This window comes from Pinus tabuliformis, chromosome X (assembly GCF_031772625.1).
Source record: "Pinus tabuliformis cultivar Carrire ecotype Pingquan chromosome X, CPIR1, whole genome shotgun sequence".
Lineage (NCBI taxonomy): Eukaryota > Viridiplantae > Streptophyta > Pinopsida > Pinales > Pinaceae > Pinus > Pinus tabuliformis.
The window spans coordinates 448748740-448767852 of record NC_142308.1 but is presented as its reverse complement, the minus strand read 5'-3'; the positions used below and the strand labels follow the sequence as shown (position 1 = coordinate 448767852).

Genomic DNA, 19113 nt, shown 5'->3' with positions numbered 1-19113 from the left:
TCATCCCTTAATCATGCAAAAAAACCCTTACCTAAAAATGTGAAGTAGTTATCGTGATTTGAATTAAAATTATTATTACTATTATTATCTAAACACCTATTGATATCAATGATAATTGGACATACACATTTAATAAATCTATACATACACCTTCAGTAGATTGTCGCATCCCTTTTGTCTCCTTAATCCACTCTTCTTAACACAATAATTAAAGTAAGAATAATAACATTTGTTATATTTTAAACAAATATGTTGATGAAATTTTTATGATATTATATCATCAAATATATTTTTCTATCTATATTTTGATATTCATAAAATGTTATAATTAAAAAAGGAAAAAGAGCTATAATAAAACAACCTATTATTCAAAAGTTAATTACAAGTTAATTTTTGTGTCAAGAGGTGCTCTGCAAGTCAATATGGAAGAGATGTGAAGGTGTTAGATGTAATGTATTACACATTACATATGTCAAAGATACATTGAAAAATATATACAGAAAAATAAAAATAACTAAAGACAATTAAATGTCCACTAAAAGAGGTTTGTAGAAGAGATGTGATTCCTGTATAGTGGATTTGTGCTTAAGATGGATACGTTTTCATCTTAAATTATTAAAACTTTTTTGTTGTGGTATTTTTTGAGAACTGAACCATACTCATTTTTAATATAAAACTCATACAAATATATTTTAATTTTAATAATGTTAATTTTATTTTTTTTATTAATCAAAACAAAAAAAATTATTTACATCTCGAAAGCTATTGAAATTCTCCTAAACTATGTTGTAAATAAATATATAATTTAATATCATTTTAATAAATTAAAAATAAATATTAAAAAAAATTCTTAAAAACAAAACAAAATAACAATAATTTAGCATCATCCAAACTGGTAAGCAAATGTAAAAGTCATGAAAGTCTTATCCTGATCATTTTTATATAGCAAACACTAAGTTTTACATCTGAAATCGAAATGAAAAGAAAGTCAACTAAAAGTCATGAAAGTCTTATCCCGATCATTGCGATATGTCAAAACCTAACACATGAAAAGAGAATCCACTCAAAGTATTGAAAGTTTTATCCGGATCATTGCGATATAGCAAAACCTATCACATGCATGAATTTCATTTACTATGAAATGAAAATATGAAAGTCATAATAATATAGGATTTGCCTTACCCATTTATTATATTTATTTATTTAGCTAGCCCTGGTTGTCTGCCTACTCCATACAGACTCTGCAGTCGATTCTCTTCATTATGGAGCTTTTTCAGAGACTTTCTTCCACGTAGGGCGAGATGAGATGTCTTTCCACCAGGCCTTCACATGTTTTCTCGACGATATCAGATCTCCCTTTCTGCAAACTGTGACCAGGTAGTGGGCAGTCGCCAGATGTTGCAGGTCGGCCAAGCTGAAGAAATCACCCGCCAAGTACTTGCTCTTTGACAACCTCTCCTCGTAAATATCCAACAATTTTCCAACAATTTAAAACTAGTATTTGCACCAAAAGGGTGCAAAGACACGTTGATAGAAGTGTAGATGAATGTAGAGTGGTGAAGAGGTAGTGTTGCAGGAACCAAGGATGTGGACGTGGAAGGCGTAAGGAATCAGGAGGCGGGGGGTGGGGGGAATGGGTAGGAATTAGTAAAGTAGAGGGTTGCACGTCATAAACCCTAATTCGCTCAAATCTGTTTAATCGACACCTCTAGAGTTCATTTTCACATTCAATCTTGGAGCACTAGCATTCCCGAGGTGATCAAGGAACCTTCGATGTTGTTGTAGCTCCTAGAGACAACCTTTGGGTTGAAAGGAGACTAGTGCCTAGGACAACTTAATGAGTGCTTTAAGGATTTACTGATATTTTCTATTACACTTTAGCATTTAACATATTTGAGATGAAATTGATTCAAAACATTCCTTAAGAGGAGAAATACAAAGTTGGATGCCAAATATAACTCACAGAAGCATTAATATCTAGCTCTAATGGCCAACATCATATGCACATGCAATTTCATATGCCATTTGTAGTATATCGGATAAAATAATAAAGGAAGAAATAAAACCAATGCACATGGCTTAAAATTAAGAATATTTTTCATTGAAGTTTAGTGTGAAACATATGAGAAATATGTTTAAATGAAGTGCTAAGATACATGGAGCGCATTTTAAGGATAACAATTCATATCAGTTATAGGCATCTTTAATCAACATTAGACCTAGATGAATCCATAAATCCATGAAAACATATCCAGCAGCTGCTATTACATGTATACTCAAAAGAAGAGTGAGAACATATGGAACAAACATAAGAAGGAATACATACTGCACATTTATATGAGCTAGAATCGCCAAAAACTTTCATTAATATTCCACAGAGCATACATTTCATTGACAACTTGTAGAGTTTCTCTCTTGGGAAACCAATATTTTGAACCTCTCGTTTTGTATCATGAACTATTTTAATAGGGCATCAGAGGGAGAGCCCATTACAAAATATTCTTTCTTGATTTTGGATTGCATCATCATAACAAAATATCAGCTTGCTCAGTGGCACAATTGTACTAATCGATTATAACTAACTGACATTATTTCTTCTAAAATAAAATAGTTACATAAAATAGAGTTGGGTTAATGATCTAGAGCACAGGAGGATTGACAAACTATTCACACATTTTCCATAGTGTTAGAGCTAGTAGAGGAGCATGAAAGAATTGTTGATACGCAATTTTGAGATTCGAGACCCCTGTATAGTTCAACCTAGGGTGGAACAAGGTATTTACCAACCGTAACAATTGAAGTTCCTTTCTGAGATAGTTAACCATTGTTTTACCTTTAAGGGTGGTAGTCTTCTCATGACAGGAATCTGCCTTGCTCTTGGCCTCCACTAACATATTATTATATTGTGTCCATGGGATTAGAATTCCCACAAGATCCCAGCACCTAAGAAACCCTACCCCACCTCTCTAAGCAAACTCAACATTGAGAGTAGCCACATCTTTCAATACCACCTCTACACATTCCTCAGCTTTGACTCTGGCATCCTCCTTCTAGACAAATTTAGAGATATCCATGATAAGAGACACTCTATCCACAACATCTATTGGCCTCAACTCACTGAGTGGCCTTTCATTTACAAACTAAATGAACTTCTTTGCAATTTGGGAGTTCTTTTCACCATCTTCTTTAGCATCTAGTATGAAAAACTCATAATAATTGATTAAAATATTTTGTTCATCCATCAGAGTTATGTACTCCGAATTTCTTTTCATTTTCGCTATTATTTCATCTCATAAAAGTTGCTTGGCCTACAGGAGAGACATGTTTCCTTTTAGCGTGCATTTTAGCTCAGAAATTTCTTGGTTTGTTACCTATAGGTTCTTACTAATCAGGTCAGCTTTTGTCTTGGCTATCTCAAGTTGTTTTTATTTCTGTGTTAGGTTTCTTTTGGCAATGTCCAAATCCTTCTACACCTTCTTAAGCTCCCCTTCCAAAAGCTCGATTTTGGTGAGGGTCTTGGTGAGTTGTTCTGTGGGATTTTAGGAGTTTTTAGGCACAAGCACTACACAAATGTGTGCGTCTATCCTCAACTAAAGTTTTGTTGCATATTTATTAAGGGCTACTATCTCATTGTTTCTTTTTATCAATTATTTTGCCAATATTTCTTTCTGTTCTTCCACTTATGCCAGTTCCTTAGATTTCACATGCTCACTAGCTGGCATCTTCAGTTTTTGTCTTAAGTCTTGTATTTTTTCTTGTGAACTTTGGAGAAGGGCTTCGAATGCAGCTTTGTCTTCTGGATATACTCCCAACTTCACAATGAGCTCTTTGAAGCTCTCATTCTGCATGTGTAGAGATATGGATTTAGCTCTCTCTTGTTTTAACCTTGTTGCAGCTTTCTCTAGTAGCTTCTCATCCTTGCTAACGGTCATTGCATTTCTATTCAGCTCACTGTACAACATGTCTCCCACTTTCCTATGGAAGTTGATCTTATATGGTAGAGGGACACTTGTCAAGTCTAATGAAATGTCTAGGGCCTTAAATTGAGAGCGTGAAGTTAGACTGTGCTAGTGGGTGTTGTAGTGAGAACTTCATTTGATTTCTCTCTCAGTCCAAAGCAGCCAGAAGTCTAGTATGATATGGGATTGAATGAGATGCCATTTTTTTCTACATCTCTTCCCTTACCTTCTTGTTTATTTCTTCAATGAACTTTCCAATAGGCCATCTTGGCTCAGTAGTAGTTGCACTTCCTTTTGAACTTAAAATAATTACCTCTGAAGAGGATAAGGTAATAGTCTGTAATGGGTCTCCCAAAGTAACCTAGAAGCCTAGTTGATCTGGTCTTGTCTCTACTAACATGGCCGTAATTTATTCTTCCTCTATCTCTTGGGTCTTTTCCTTTCTACTAGGGTGTACATCCTCCATATTGACATTTCCATTTAGTCAATGGTCCTTGTATGTGCCTTGTGCTTCATTGTTGGAGTCTCGATCTCCATCTCTGTTTTAATAGGCCATGAAACAAAGTTAGCCTTCCTTTCAATCTCAGGCCTATCCTCATGCCATAAGTTGAAACCTTTATTCTCTCTCTTCTCTTGGAAATGACACATGAGGATCATAATTCCAAACATCCCTTAGATGAAAATTCATTTGTTTGAGTAAGTCCTCAGTTTCCCTGTGGGATTGCCTGGAATTGCTAATAAAAGGTCCCATAGACTTGCCTAACTTAAACATATATTTCTACTTAGCAGGGACAAAGCGAATTTGGTCTACATTAAGGCTCTATCTGATGAATTCAAGAGTGAAAATCCTCATGGGAATAAACACATACAAGCGGTAAGGAGGAAGCTCACACCCATAGACCCTAATTTCTGTGAAATCCTTAAATAGGTACCATTCCCCCACCCTCGTATCCTTGCTAAATTGGAGGATTTCTTTTTGCTGAGGGAGAACTATGAGAGGGGAAACAACATGAATTATTTTATAGGAAATGGCCATGTAGGAGGATAAAAACTAGGAATAGCCATCAAAACATCTTGTATCTTCCTAACAAAAATGTCCCAGTCAAAAACACACTTCCTTTGTTCGTTGGAAGCCACCAAACTAAGACCTAGACACTCGAACTCATCCACATGAGTGTACATAAACAAGAAGAACGATAAGGAATAATATCTGAAATAGGAGGTGGTGGGGAAATGGTGCAGCTGGAATCTTATGGCCTCAGTTAGATCATCATCCCCAAACAAATGATCAATTAGGGATAGGATGAACTAAATAGACTATGCAAATAGGGTTATAGGGAAATTGTCAGCAATAGGCAGACAATGTAGGCCACGGGCCAAGACTAGTTGCAGAAAGGATTGTTGCTCATCATCTAGAAGGGTAGTGTAATGGTAGACCAATGTAGTTTCTATAAACTGTTGGGGTTCAAGGGAGCTTTGGTAAATCAGAGATTTTTGAATTAGGATTTTGACCCTGATTGAGGAGACGAAATAGTTCTTCTCGTCTATGTAAGTGGTTGTCAACCAAGAGACAAACTCAGGGAAATAGTGTACTGAGGGTACAATTTGGTAGCACAGGTCTGAATCGGCCACCCGAAATAGGTCTTCTCCTCTGACGTGGTTACCATATAAGTTGAATCGAATGTCCGTGAGGTGGTAGGCACTAGAGGGGTCAGTAATTTGTGCCTCTGTGTCCATGATATGCTCGAAAATGGAGGAGGGTTTAACCTCATGGGCTTTAGAGGTCTTAGGGGCTGCTTTCTTCATGTTCCAATGAATATTCAAATAATTTACAGGTGAAAAGGACCGACCGATTACCTAGTTATCCTAGAGATAGCTGAAAACTGCATTGGAGGGAGGTTCTAGACCGGATGAGTGATTAGATGAATTTATAAAACATATGGATGGTGGGAGGCATTTACATTGAGAAGTAATATGAAACTTTTAAATATTTGAGGCAGGGAGGGATTTTATAGGCGGAGAGGGGGAAATGGTCATGTGATGTAGGATGATGTCACGAGAAGACACATGGCAGAAGGGGATTGGGTGGTGACAGAAGATAGGTGGATGGAAGCATGCGGTGTAGAGGTTACCATTTAAATTTTGAATCCATCGCTCACTTTAACTGGTGCCAATGGAATGTCCATCGTGGCAGGTAGGAGAGTGAGAGGTCGGATCCACTGATTACCCCTGGGAATCAATCTAGGTTTTTAGATTGGTAGGCTTGCCAGTTTGACTTGTAAACTCCAGGGGGTAGCATCGGCTTATTGCCCGCACAAGTTAACCCCCCCCCGAAATGCTTCCAGGGGGGTTTTTCAGGCAGAGATCGATGGTGATCCACCTCTAAACTGATCAGAATTTAATCAAAAGGGCACACCTGTTCAAAACTCCTCCTTTAGCCTATCACGCTTACCTAATAGGGGCTCCATGAGTGCGGGTTTTAACCTTATATTTTCTGCCATGGCACTAGGGCTTGATAATTTATTTTTTAGCTAGGATTATTGAATTTGACCTCTCATCTCTCTCTACATAAGTGATAAAGGGAAACAACATTAGCTCCAACCGGGGAGAGTGTATTGCATACAATGCATTGAGAACCTGCAAATTAGTGTCGTACTCCCTGGGTATGGAGTCATTTTATTTAAACCTCCATAAAATAAAAGGTGGTAATAAGGCCATAAAATAGTGTTGGTATTTACAATGGCTCACTCGTATTTACAGTGGATGAGAGTGGATTTCTTCAGTGATGAAATTAAGGCTTGACAAACTTCCCATTCATTGGCAGCTCAAGCACGTCACCATCTAAATTTTCTAGCAAGAAGGTATTGTTCCCTTTGGTTTCGTGGACCTTGAAAGGTCCAAACCATAGAGGGTCAAACTTGCCATGTTTTCCTTTATATTCCCTTTTGACATCCCATCTATGTACTAAATCTCTTGGCTGCAGATACCTATCTTTTGCCATTTTTTCAAATAGGGACTTCATTTTTCCTAATAATTGATCAAATTTTGATTCACCTGTTCTCTTCTCTCTTGAAGTTCTACAAACTAATTTATCCTTTTTGTCAAAGCATTTGGCTCCTCCCAAACATCTTGTAAGATTTTAGCTACTAGCATAGCTAATTGCATGGGTAAGATTGCATCCTTCCCATAAACCAACTCAAAAGGGGACTTCCTAGTGGACCTCTTGGTGGTAACCCTATTGGCCCATAGGAAAAATTCAGCTGTGAATCCCCGTTCTTCTGATTTTCTGATATTGTCTGCTTTAGAATCCTTGCCAAGGTTTTACTTGAATATTTAGCCAATCCATTTCCTTGTGGATAATAGTGGTAGAATGGCCTACTATCATGTTGTATTTTTGGAAAAAATCAATCAACTTGGTTGACTTGAACACTTGAGCATTGCCAATGACAATCTTCTTAGGGCAACCAAACCCGGCAAGGATGTTTTCCTCCATCAACTTAATCACTACAACATTTGTTTCATTTTTGGCTAGGGTCGCTTCTACCCATTTAGTGAAGTAATCAATAGCTATGAGTATCCACTTGTTCTAACCACTGGAAGGTGGGTGTATTTCCCCAATGAAGTTCAACCTCCACTACCTAAAAGTTTATTCAAAAAACACATGGATTAAAGGAAAATGTGCTAACTTCTATTTTTTTGCAAACCTTTGGCACTTCTCATAGGACCAAACATAGGTATGCACCTCGCCAAACAGCTTAGGCCAATAAAATCTCACCTTGAGGATTTTGTGGGTTGTATCTTTCCAGCTGTAATGTACTCCAAAGACACAATTATGGAATTCATCAATCATTTTGTGGATTTCTTCTTCAACCAAACATAGAAGTAAAATCCCCACTAGGTCCTTCCAATACAATTGGCCATTTGAGATAACAAATTTCTGGGTTTGCAGCCCTAGATCCCTGTACTTAACTTTGTTAAAATTTAATGGGCACCTCCGAAAAAGTAGATAATGGACATGTTGTAGCAGCTGCAACACCCTCCAAAATTTTTTGGCCTGCATCTAATTTCAGAGCATTCCTTAGGTTTTTTCTTGATGTTTGCAAGCACTCGGGCTCATCCCGTGAGCTCGTGTTGAGTCTTTGCACCCTCCTCGCTTGACTGTTCAACGAGCATCTTTTTGCATCTCGATCACAATGTCATCCTTGCAGTCATGTTCTAGCCATGCATAAGGTCTGCCTTCATGTGTAAAAGTTGTTTCTGCTATGTCAACACCTGTCGCACTCGCACACAAAGTTATATGCATTGGCGTGAAAGTGTCGTCGCGGTCATTCAACGATCTATCACAAGTGTTGGGTTTGTTTCTCACACCATCGGTCAGTCACACTGAGTGTATGTTGTCTTGTTGGTTTGAGGTGTCTTGTTGTTAAGTCATGTAGAGTGTTTTTTCACGAGTTCATGGATGTACGAAGTCACTCGTTCACACACTTGGTCATAAACCTCAAGTTCAAGTCGATCCCATAAATGAATGGGTGTGACCCTTAGTCAAAGTCCACCCCATTTGACTTGGATAAATACACAATAGACTCCTCCATTTGACCAATTTGGAAATCACATTCTATCTTCCATTCTAATCCACACATGTGAGAAAAAGATAAATAAATATGAAGTTTGACTGAGTATAGAAGCTTCCATTTGACCAAGGTTGACCTTCCTCATTTGACTGAGTTTCATCTACTTCATTTGACTGAGATTCTGTCTATGTTTGATCGAGAATTTTGCAAATTTTAACCATAAGAAAAATGATGAAATTTACCACAAAGAGAGACTATTTGACCATAGGTTTGATCGCATGAAGTCAATTGCAAGGGTTAACCATAGGTATGAGTTTGACTACAAGGTACAAATTAACCAAGAAAAAAAGTTGACCAAAATTGACTATTTGAAAGCTTAAACAATGTTGATTAAGCTAGAATTTGACCAAGTTTGACTAGTGAATTGACTTTGGTTTTGGCACAAAAATCTAAATATTTTTTGGAATTATAAATATTATTGAAGAAAAAATTTCTCCTAGAAGAAAATTTGTTGGTTTTTTTCCAAGACTGGTTTTTCCCAGGTTATTTTTGTTGTCCCTATTGTGCTTTCCTATCTCTTTACGATCCTAGTATTTTCATTGCATTGCTATTGCTATTTTTAATGTGTAATTGCTTAATGATATATGTGACATAAGATAACTTTATTGGAAATCATTGGAAAGTAATTATCATATGAGAAGATCAATTTCTACAATGCATTATTGTAGAAAATCGAACCAAAATGGGTCTGAAAAAACTCACTTTACTCTATTTCTCCGCCTCAGGCTTCCCATCTTTTGGACTGTCTAGAATTGACCCAAGTATATCCTAGTCTCTTGAAGTAGGATGCTTCTCCAGTTACAACTCAGTTGGAAGGAAGCATATGTGGAGTCTTAGATTCCTATCTCTTCTCCTCTTCTGGAACCAACTATATCTTCAGAGTCCTCTCTCAGATAAACTCCATTAGCGAAATATGTAACAAAAAACCCTTCGAAGGGCCACCTCCTTAGGTGATGTGATTTTTACCATATTTTCTCCCCATTTCTGATTGTCATTTAGATGGTTCCAATCCTACTGATTTAGTTCCTTGTATCAATTTTGGGACAATATTTACTGGTATGCTTAAACATCTATTTGGAATCTCTTCACCTCTTACCCTTCCCCTCTTCTCCCTTGTTCCCTCCTCCCCATCCCTTCCATCTTATTTTGTCCTATCTTACCTCTCCCTTTGTTCCCCCCCAATCCCACCTTCTATAACCCTACCCACCCCCCTCTATTGCTTTACAATTTATGCTCTTTTGGGCATTCTACTCCACCCCTCTCTCAACTTCCTCTAACTTATCAACTTTAGATATTGGTGGGGGCTTGGGGTTTCTGGTAGAAACCTCCCATCAAAATTGTTCAACAGGATGAAAATATTTTCTCTCCAAGGCTCAGAGCCAAGCCTCTCTCAAATTTCAACTTTGAAAGAAATATTCAATTCAAAGGGTGCTTAGAGCATCAATCCCTCTCTTTTTTTATAAACTTCATCTCCTTTCACTAAATTGAAAGGGTATTACCAACCCCATAATAAGACTAGAAATCAAAAGACTCATAGAACTACACTCTCCTTACATTTTTCTTCTCTAAGAAATGATGCAGGAAGGGGACAAGGCCATAAGCATAATTAAATATCTCCTTTTGGATTGGGAATTTTTGGAAACATATGTAGTTGGAAGAATAAGAGGTATTATCCCTAGTTGGAATGTCCCTCAGATGTGAATCTCCTTTGCTTGGTCTATCAATTCGGGTTTATTTTTTGACCTCCATGCTTTTGAATTGGACATGTCATTTTTTTGTGTTATTCTATATGGTCCTTATATTGAGAGGAAGGAATTTTGGACCTCCTTTTCTTCTCTTCCTATTTTCAACTTTGGTAAGGTTCTTATAGGAAGGGATTTAAATTCGATGTTTGGAAACTCTATATTCTAAGGTACCTCTGCCAAATCATATCCTCTCTCAGATTTCCTCCCAAGCTTCTTCCATCTTGGACAAATAACATAAATGGTGCAACTAGAATTTCCAAACATTTGGACCTCAAGATAAGATAGTGGACTTCAATGGGTGATGACTCAAATCATTCCCCTGTTTTTCTAGAATTGGATCCCTTTCCTGTTAAACATCCAAATCCTTTCAAATTAAATCCCTCTCAACTCAAAGAACCCTCCATTCTAGATCTACTAAAATCAAATAGGTCATACTTATCCTCATATATAAAAGAATCCCCAACTATACAATTCCAACATAATCTCAAGAGATCAAGGGTATCATTATCGAGTGGGGAAAAAAATTAGGGAGGTTGACTCTAAAGCCCTCTTTGGCATCAAATTGAATATTTAATCCATTTTTTATTTGTAAACCTCCTCAGAGGTGCCTAAGAACTTGAAGGATAGAATTTACGAAATTGAAAAATCTAGAAGGAAGATCCTTTTAGACAGGGAGAAGGAATGGAAAATGAAAATTGTTCCCTTTGATGACAAGAAATTGATGATAATATAAAATTATTTGATTGGGTGATTAATCATAGAAAAGCTATCAACAAAATCATGGGCATTAGAAACTCTAAGGGTTTCTTAGCTACCTCCTTCGTGGACATTGTTGCAAAGGGTTGCTCATAATTCAAAGTTATCTTCTACCATGAAAACACAACCATCAATGAACAGATCTTGGTTGTAGTAAGGATGTTCCCCAATCTCGTTGACGAAGAAGGAAATGATGCCATAATGGTTGAGGTCACAAGACAAGAACTTGAAAGAGTCCTACACAATTTTAATAAAGGAAAAAGCCATGTTTTAGATGGAATTTTGATTGATTTTGACCTTAACCACCTTGATTTCATTAGTGATGATCTCCTCTCAATCATTAAATACTCAAGGACCATTGGAAAAATATCTCCCCTTTCAACTCAAATTTTATTGTCCTCATCCCTAAAGCTAACTTTGCTGACTCTTTTGACTTATTCAGATCCATTTCACTTTACAATTCCATCTACAAAACCATGTCCAAGACCATTTCTGTCAGAATAAAGGAGGTCCTTTTTGCAAACATTTCCCTTGAACAATTTGGTTTTCTATTAGATAGAAAAATCCATGATGATTTTGGAATTATCCACAAAGGTCTCCATTCCATTCATATAAAGTAACAAAAGGCCTTACTATTCAAAGTTGACTTCTTAAATGCCTTTGATAGGGTGAGTTGGTTATACCTCAGACTTTTGTTAATCCATCTACGGTTTTGTCATTATTTTGTCTCCTGAGTCATGAACAATATTAGCACATTCTCTTTCACCCTCCTAATCAATGGGGTGGCCTCCCCCTTCTTTCGTGGTGAGAGAGGGCTATGACATGGTTATCCACTCTCCCCTCCCCTATTTTTATTGGTGGTAGAAGACTTAATTAAGCTCATTTTAGAATTAATTCAAAGGGATAGGTTTAAGGGGATTATCACTACCCCCACTTATCTTTCACACACCTCCTTTTTCTGGATGATGTCCTCATTTTTTCCGATGGTATCTACACACACCTTCATGCTTTAAATAAAATCATGGATTTGTTCTATCATGCCACAAGAATGCAAATAAACGCTAGGAATAATTCTATTATTTGGTGGGGATTTTCAGGAAGAGAGAAGAGCAATATTGAAACAATTTTCTCTTCCTTTGTTCTGAAATAAGCCATGGCATAACTATATTTTAAGGCTTTTCAACTATTAAAAGTCAGGCTAGTCCTAGTTACTGGAAAATTTGAGAAATAATTAAATTTGTGACCAACACATAGTTGTCAAGAGCAGTGAGTATAAGAAATTTTGTTTCTAAACAAAAAACTTGGATTTTAAGACTTATAAGTTTTAATAATAATTAATTCAACCAACTAGAAATTATTTTGCCCATTTTATTATTTGGAAAGTCTAATTATTAACCACTATTTAATATACCTTAATATACCCATTGCATATTTCCTTTTTAGTATATCCCATTACATATTTACTTTTCATAATTGACTTACATCCTTCAAACATTTATTTATTTCTTTCCATTTACCAAAATTACTTGAAATACTAAATACGAACCTTATCCATTACTTCTCATCCCTTAATCATGCAAAAAAACCCTTACCTAAAACATTTGAATTAAAATTACTATTACTATTATTATCTGAACACCTATTGATATCAATGATGATTGGACATACACATTTAATAAATCTATACATACAACTTTTATAAGTCTATACATACACCTTTTATAAGTCTATGCACTAGACAATAGATTGTAGCATCCCTTTTGTCTCCTTAATCCACTCTTCTTAATACAATAATTAAAGTAAGAATAATAACATTTGTTATATTTTAAACAAATATGTTGATGAAATTTTTATGATATTATACCATCAAATATATTTTTCTATCTATATTTTGATATTCATAAAATGTTATAATTAAAAAAGGAAAAAAAACTATAATAAAATAACCTATTATTCAAAAGTTAATTACAAGTTAATTTTTGTGTCAAGAGGTGCTCTGCAAGTCAATATGGAAGAGATGTGAAGGTGTTAGATGTAATGTATTACACATTACATATGTCAAAGATACATTGAAAAATATATATAGAAAAATAAAAATAACTAAATACAATTAAATGTCCACTAAAAGAGGTTTTTAGAAGAGATGTGATTCCTGTATACTGGATTTGTGCTTAAGATGGATTTATGTTATAGATGAAGGATGATGGTGATGAAGAATGTCCATTAAAAACAAAAATGGTTTAATGGAAATGACTTATCAGACCTTAAGAAGGTAAGAGATTACTATGAATCCTTTACCATTTTATTTATGTTTTTAGAAAGTAGTGGGAATCGTTCCAAAACAATAAAAAAGACGAAAAAAATTTTAAATATTAAATTTAATATGAATCTAAAAAAGTTGATAATGTGATAAATATTTTGAAATTTAAATTTAATTTAAATATAAGATAGACAATTTAAAAAGAATAACTCTTTAACATAAAATTTTTATCTTAAATTATTAAAACTTTTTTGTTGCGATATATTTTAAGAACTGAACCATACTTATTTTTAATATAAAACTCATACAAATATATTTTAATTTTAATAATGTTAATTTTATTTTTTTTATTAATCAAAACAAAAAAAATTATTTACATCTCCAAAGCTATTGAAACTCTCTTAAACTATGTTGTAAATAAATATAAATTTAATATCAGTTTAATAAATTAAAAATAAATATTAAAAAAATTCTTAAAAACAAAATAAAATAACAATAATTTAGCATCATCCAAACTGGTAAGCAAATGTAAAAGTGAAAAGTTTTGCATCGAAATCGAAATGAAAAGAGAGTCCAAAGTCATGAAAATCTTTTCCTCTAGCAAACCCTATCACATGCATGACTTTCATTTACTATGAAATGAAAATATGAAAGTCATAATAATATAGGATTTTCCTTACCCATCTAATATATTTATTTATTTAGCTAGCCCTGGTTGTCTGCCTGCTCCATACAGACTCTACAGTCGATTCTCTTCATTATGGAGCTTTTTCAGAGACTTTCTTCCACGAAGGGCGAGATGAGATGTCTTTCCACCAGGCCTTCACATGTTTTCTCGACGATATCAGATCTCCCTTTCCGCAAACTATGACCAGGTAGTGGGTAGTCGCAGGTCGGCCAAGCTGAAGAAATCACCCGCCAAGTACTTGCTCTTTGACAACCTCTCCTCGTAAATATCCAACACTTTTACCAGCTTCTCCACATTCATTTCCACTAATGCTTCGTCTGCGGTGCCTCCCTTCTTTGGGACGAACAGGATTTGAGACAATATGGTCAAAGCAGGGGAATTGTGGTGCCTCCCTCTCCACCTTCTCCACATTCATTTCCACCACCGCTTCGTCTGTGGTGCCTCCCTTGATTGGGACGACGAAGGTTTGAAACAATACGGTCGAAGCAGGGGGATTGAAAGACTTTCCTTCAACCTCGCACCATTGATCAACCAGGGCTTGTTCCGACACATTATTTCCAAGCAGGTCAGTACCCTCAGCCTTGTACTTTTTGGCCAAATATTTGATGATGGATCTCGATTCTGTTATTCATGGCCGAAGAAATGCATCTGTCTATCAGATCTCCCTCTGGGAAACGAAATATAAAAATAAGGCAAACCTATGCTTAGATTATGTGGGTGGGTAGGCATTTACCGAATAACTCCAAATGGCTACAGCACAACAAGAAAACGATGGAGGGACAAAATAGTTTATTTTTCTTTCACTTTAAAGTAGCTCTCAAGTATATATAATTTTACTCAAAATTAAATTTGAATATTTATGAAGATTAAATTTTTCATATTTAACTATAATCTTACTCAAAATTAAATAGCCATAAGACCAAACCTCCACACTCAACTATTACACCATCAAAATAATTATATGTTATTTGAAATCACTAGAAATAAATGAAAGTGAATAGATTTTTCTTACATCGAGAGCGAGATATTGGGGTTGCTTGTGAGCACCAACAGAGTGGTCCACGAGGACGAGCTAGTAATCAACTTGTTTCTCCTCCAAACAGCAAAGAAAGATATAAATCACATAAGCCTAAATTTGAATAACTAGTATATTATTATTATTTTTCAAAATTTTAAAAATTGAAATGTTTTTTTGGATAACCTTCTTTACTTATTTCCAAAATTAAAATAATAAAGAAACAAAATGCATCAAATTTATTTTTTTTAACAACAACGGTTATTTTTTATTTGGAAATCGGCAAAACAGCTGCCATGGACTTAAACACTGATACACTGTAGATCCTTGTTACAGTAAGCAGGGACAGTAGAATTGGAATTTGAAAGGCCCGCTGAAAGAATTACATTGTAGTTGCAGAAAGAGGAATGAAGGAGGACTTGATTTGATCCAGAATGGCGCATTGTAGTTCCACTGGTTTTGCATTTGCAAAGAGGAGACCCACCACGCCAGAGTGTCGTTTAGTCCGTGAATCACTACATTTTCTTTTTGAATTGACTGGTAGATTTCTATGAAGTGATCAAGAATTCAACGATCGGAAAACAAAGAATAGCGGATTTGAAACTCCATCAAAGTGAATAGATAAACGATATAGGGTCCGGATGCAACTCAGAAATCGCAATCGGAGAAAGGTGGGGGGTAGGCCCATCGCAAAGGGATGCGATGGGGGCTAGAAGCGAAATGCCAATAGACTGCAATGAATGTATGGTCGGGTCTGGGCTCTTGTCGTGCATCACATATCGCGATCGCGAAAGGGATTGCTGAATTGCGATGGGGCGGATGCAAAATGGCAATATACTGGAATAAATGAATGGTCAGGTCCGAGCACACATCGCGCATCGCATATTGCAGTGGCAAATGGTTAATTCTTTGGAGATTTGCGATGGCCGGATGCGAAATGACATGAAATATAATATATAAAAGAGGCCCGCGCCGCTTAACAGAAGGCAGCTCAAGAGGAACGATCCTGAAGCTTTGGACAGCGAAATACAGAGGCCTAGACATTTCCAGAATTAAGGAATGCTACAGTCTGATTGAACCTCATTGACTAACAGGGATCTCCTACTCCGGATAGATGCTAGATTTGCTGCCAAATCCGCGTGAGAGTTTAACTTTCTCAACACATGATAGAAGGAGATTGTTTGAAACTTGGGCAACATTAGTCTAATTTTTTTGAGGATGGGGGCTAACTGAACCTGAGAAGGGATCTTTTGAGAGTTCATAGCCTAAATCATTAGCCTGGAGTCTCCAAAGACTGAGATGGAGAGGATATTCCTCTTAAGAGCCAGATTTAGACCTTGCCATAGAGCAAGAGCCTCCGCTCTGTTGTTTGTTTCATTCCCTAGACCCCAAGCAAAGCACAGCTCAGTTGAGCCATCTGGGCTTAAGATAATTCCACCTCCACCCGCCTTTCCTGGGTTGCCTTTAGAAGCCCCATCAAAGAAAAGGTAGTGGTCATCCAAAGCAGATCTCCATTTGATGAATTCCTGTTCCTCTAGACAGATTTCCCAATGAGAAGAGGCTTTAGCAGGAGGAATGGGTCTATTCTGATGATTAGGAACAAGCTCTTTTAACCATTGATCTTCCTCGCTATCCAGAGTCGTGCCATTTCTTATGGTGGGTTTGGTTTCTAAAGCCTCTCCCAACAGGGCTTTGATTTTAGTGATAATTCGGGTTGCAACTCTCCTCCCTAAAAATTTTGTTGTTCCTCTCCAGCCAGAGTTTCCAACATGTGAATTTGGGAATCCACATCCAACCAGTCTTGAGGAGATTTTTTTTGGAGAGATAGAAGGGGGATAACTTGGCCCAGTTTCGAAGAAGGTCCCGAATATTTCCTGGAAGCTCTATATTGGCAGGTCCTAACATCAGGACACCTCTCCAAACTTCTTGAGAAAAGGGGCATAATAAGAACAGGTGATTAGTCGTTTCTTCGTCTGAAACACAAAGAGGGCATCTGGAGGGACCTGCCATTCCATGCTTCCTCAAGTTATCTCCAGTGAGGATACTTTTATGTGCCATAGTCCAGCAAAAGAAATCAATTTTGGGGAGAGCAGGAAAAGACCAGATAAATTTCCATTGAGTTGGCTCTGGGGGGACGCTAGGGATAGCCATCAAACTTTTGTAACCTTCTGCTACTGAGTAAGATCCTGAAAGAGAACCCCACCCTCTTTTGTCCTTAGAAGAGGCCTTTAGGGGAGATTTTCCTTGGAGCAGATCCAACAATAACTTGGCTTCACCATCCAGCCAATGAGGGACCTCCCCCAAATTCCAACCATCCCACAGACTTTCTGCATCATTTGTCCAATTGGAGATGTCCCAAAGGGTTTCCAGATTGCTGGCCTGAAGCCAAACTCTGATATTTTCCAGATCTGCCATCTGATTCAAGGGTTGATCTCCAAGAATCGAGTCTTCCCAAATTTTTATTTTTTTCCCATTACCTGGGATCCAATAAAGCTTATGACTGAACTGTTTCATAGTTGTGAGACAGAGTTTGAAAACTGGAGATCCTTTGGATATTTTAGGAGGCTGGTCCAAACACCTCAAACGCTGCCCATGAAAATATTTTTTCCACGGAACTCTCTTGCTCCAACTAGGGTTCTGGGAGACAATGTTCCAAAGGATCTTGGAGCCTAGAGCAAGATTTTGGGCTACCAGATCCCGCATTTGTAGACCTCCTTCCAAGAATGGCTTCTTAATAGTGTCCCAATTTAGTAAATGAAGCTTTCTTTCATTATTTTTCCCTCCCTCCCACAGAAATCTTCTAAGGAGACCATCCACTTTATTGATAAAGGTTTTAGGAACTAGTGGAATGGAATTCTGATAAACTGGGAGACTTATGAGAACATATTTAATTAGGATTACCTTCCCATCATTATTCAACCATGAGGCTCCCCAAGCTTGTATTCTTAGTTTTAGCTTGTCTAGCAGGGGCATCCAGTGAGCTACTTTAGGATTTGATTTGAAGATTGGGATCCCAAGATACTTAAATGACTCCCAGGTCAGGTTTCTTTCCCCCTCGAGGCCTGGAATAATTCCTTTGGGCGACCATTAACTAGAGGTGCTATCCAAGGAGAGGCAATGCAGGCTTTCACCCAAGTTATGAGAACTTTTGAGAAGCCAAATTTCCCCATCACAAAGAACAGGAAATCATGTCTCACCCTGTCAAAGGCATTTGTCAAATCTATCTTAATTACCATGCCTTTCTCTTTTGAGAGACAACTTGAATGAATTACTTCTTGCACCAGCACAATATTGTCAAGAATCTTTCTCCCCTTTATGAATCCTCCTTGGGTTTCAGGGATGATGAGCGACAGAATTTTCTTAAGAAGGTTGGCTATTATTTTTGTAATCGGCTTATAACTTGTATTACACAAATAGATGGGCATGAATCTGCTAAAATCGGTGGTGCCTTTGTCTTTCGGAATCAAAGCAAGGAAGGCCGAGTTGGTGCTGCCTCCAATCTTGGTACAGGTCTAATATTTTCGGATCATTCTCAGAAGGTCTTTTTTTATTATGGCCCAGCAAGTCAGATAGAACCTTGTTGTAAACCCATCAGGGCCCGAGGCTTTATCCGGGTCCATGAAATTCAGAGCATTTTTAATCTCATTCATACTGATCGGATCGGAAGGGGATCCTTGAACTTTCCGGTTCGAGGCCTCGGAGACCACCTCTTAGAATCCTTCTTGATGAATCCACAAAAAACTGAATCTAAAGGGAATGTGGCCAAGATTTCCATCCAAGGAGAGCTCAAGCAGAATGGGTTTATGGTTAGAGGTGTAGTTCGGCAGAATTTTAGAGGTGGCCATTAGACCACAAGTCAAGAAGGAGGATTGGACCAGAAATCTGTTCAGACGAGCAACAATGTGGCCTGGGCCTAACCTTTTGTTTGACCAGGTGAATTTCCCAGTTGTGGGCTTGATATCCTCCAAACCCCAATGTAGAATGAGGTCTTCAACCCATTCTCTAGCTAGGTCCCTGACCAGCGATCCCCCCTTTTTCTCTTCTGTAGCTAGTGTAACA

At 37.0% G+C, this 19113-nt stretch overlaps 1 pseudogene; it reads right to left on the bottom strand.

The window, feature by feature from the left end:
• Window positions 1-906: 906 nt before the first annotated feature.
• LOC149140511 (glutathione S-transferase F10-like) lies at window positions 907-15497 on the bottom strand (annotated as a pseudogene).
• Between the last annotated feature and the right edge of the window lie 3616 nt (window positions 15498-19113).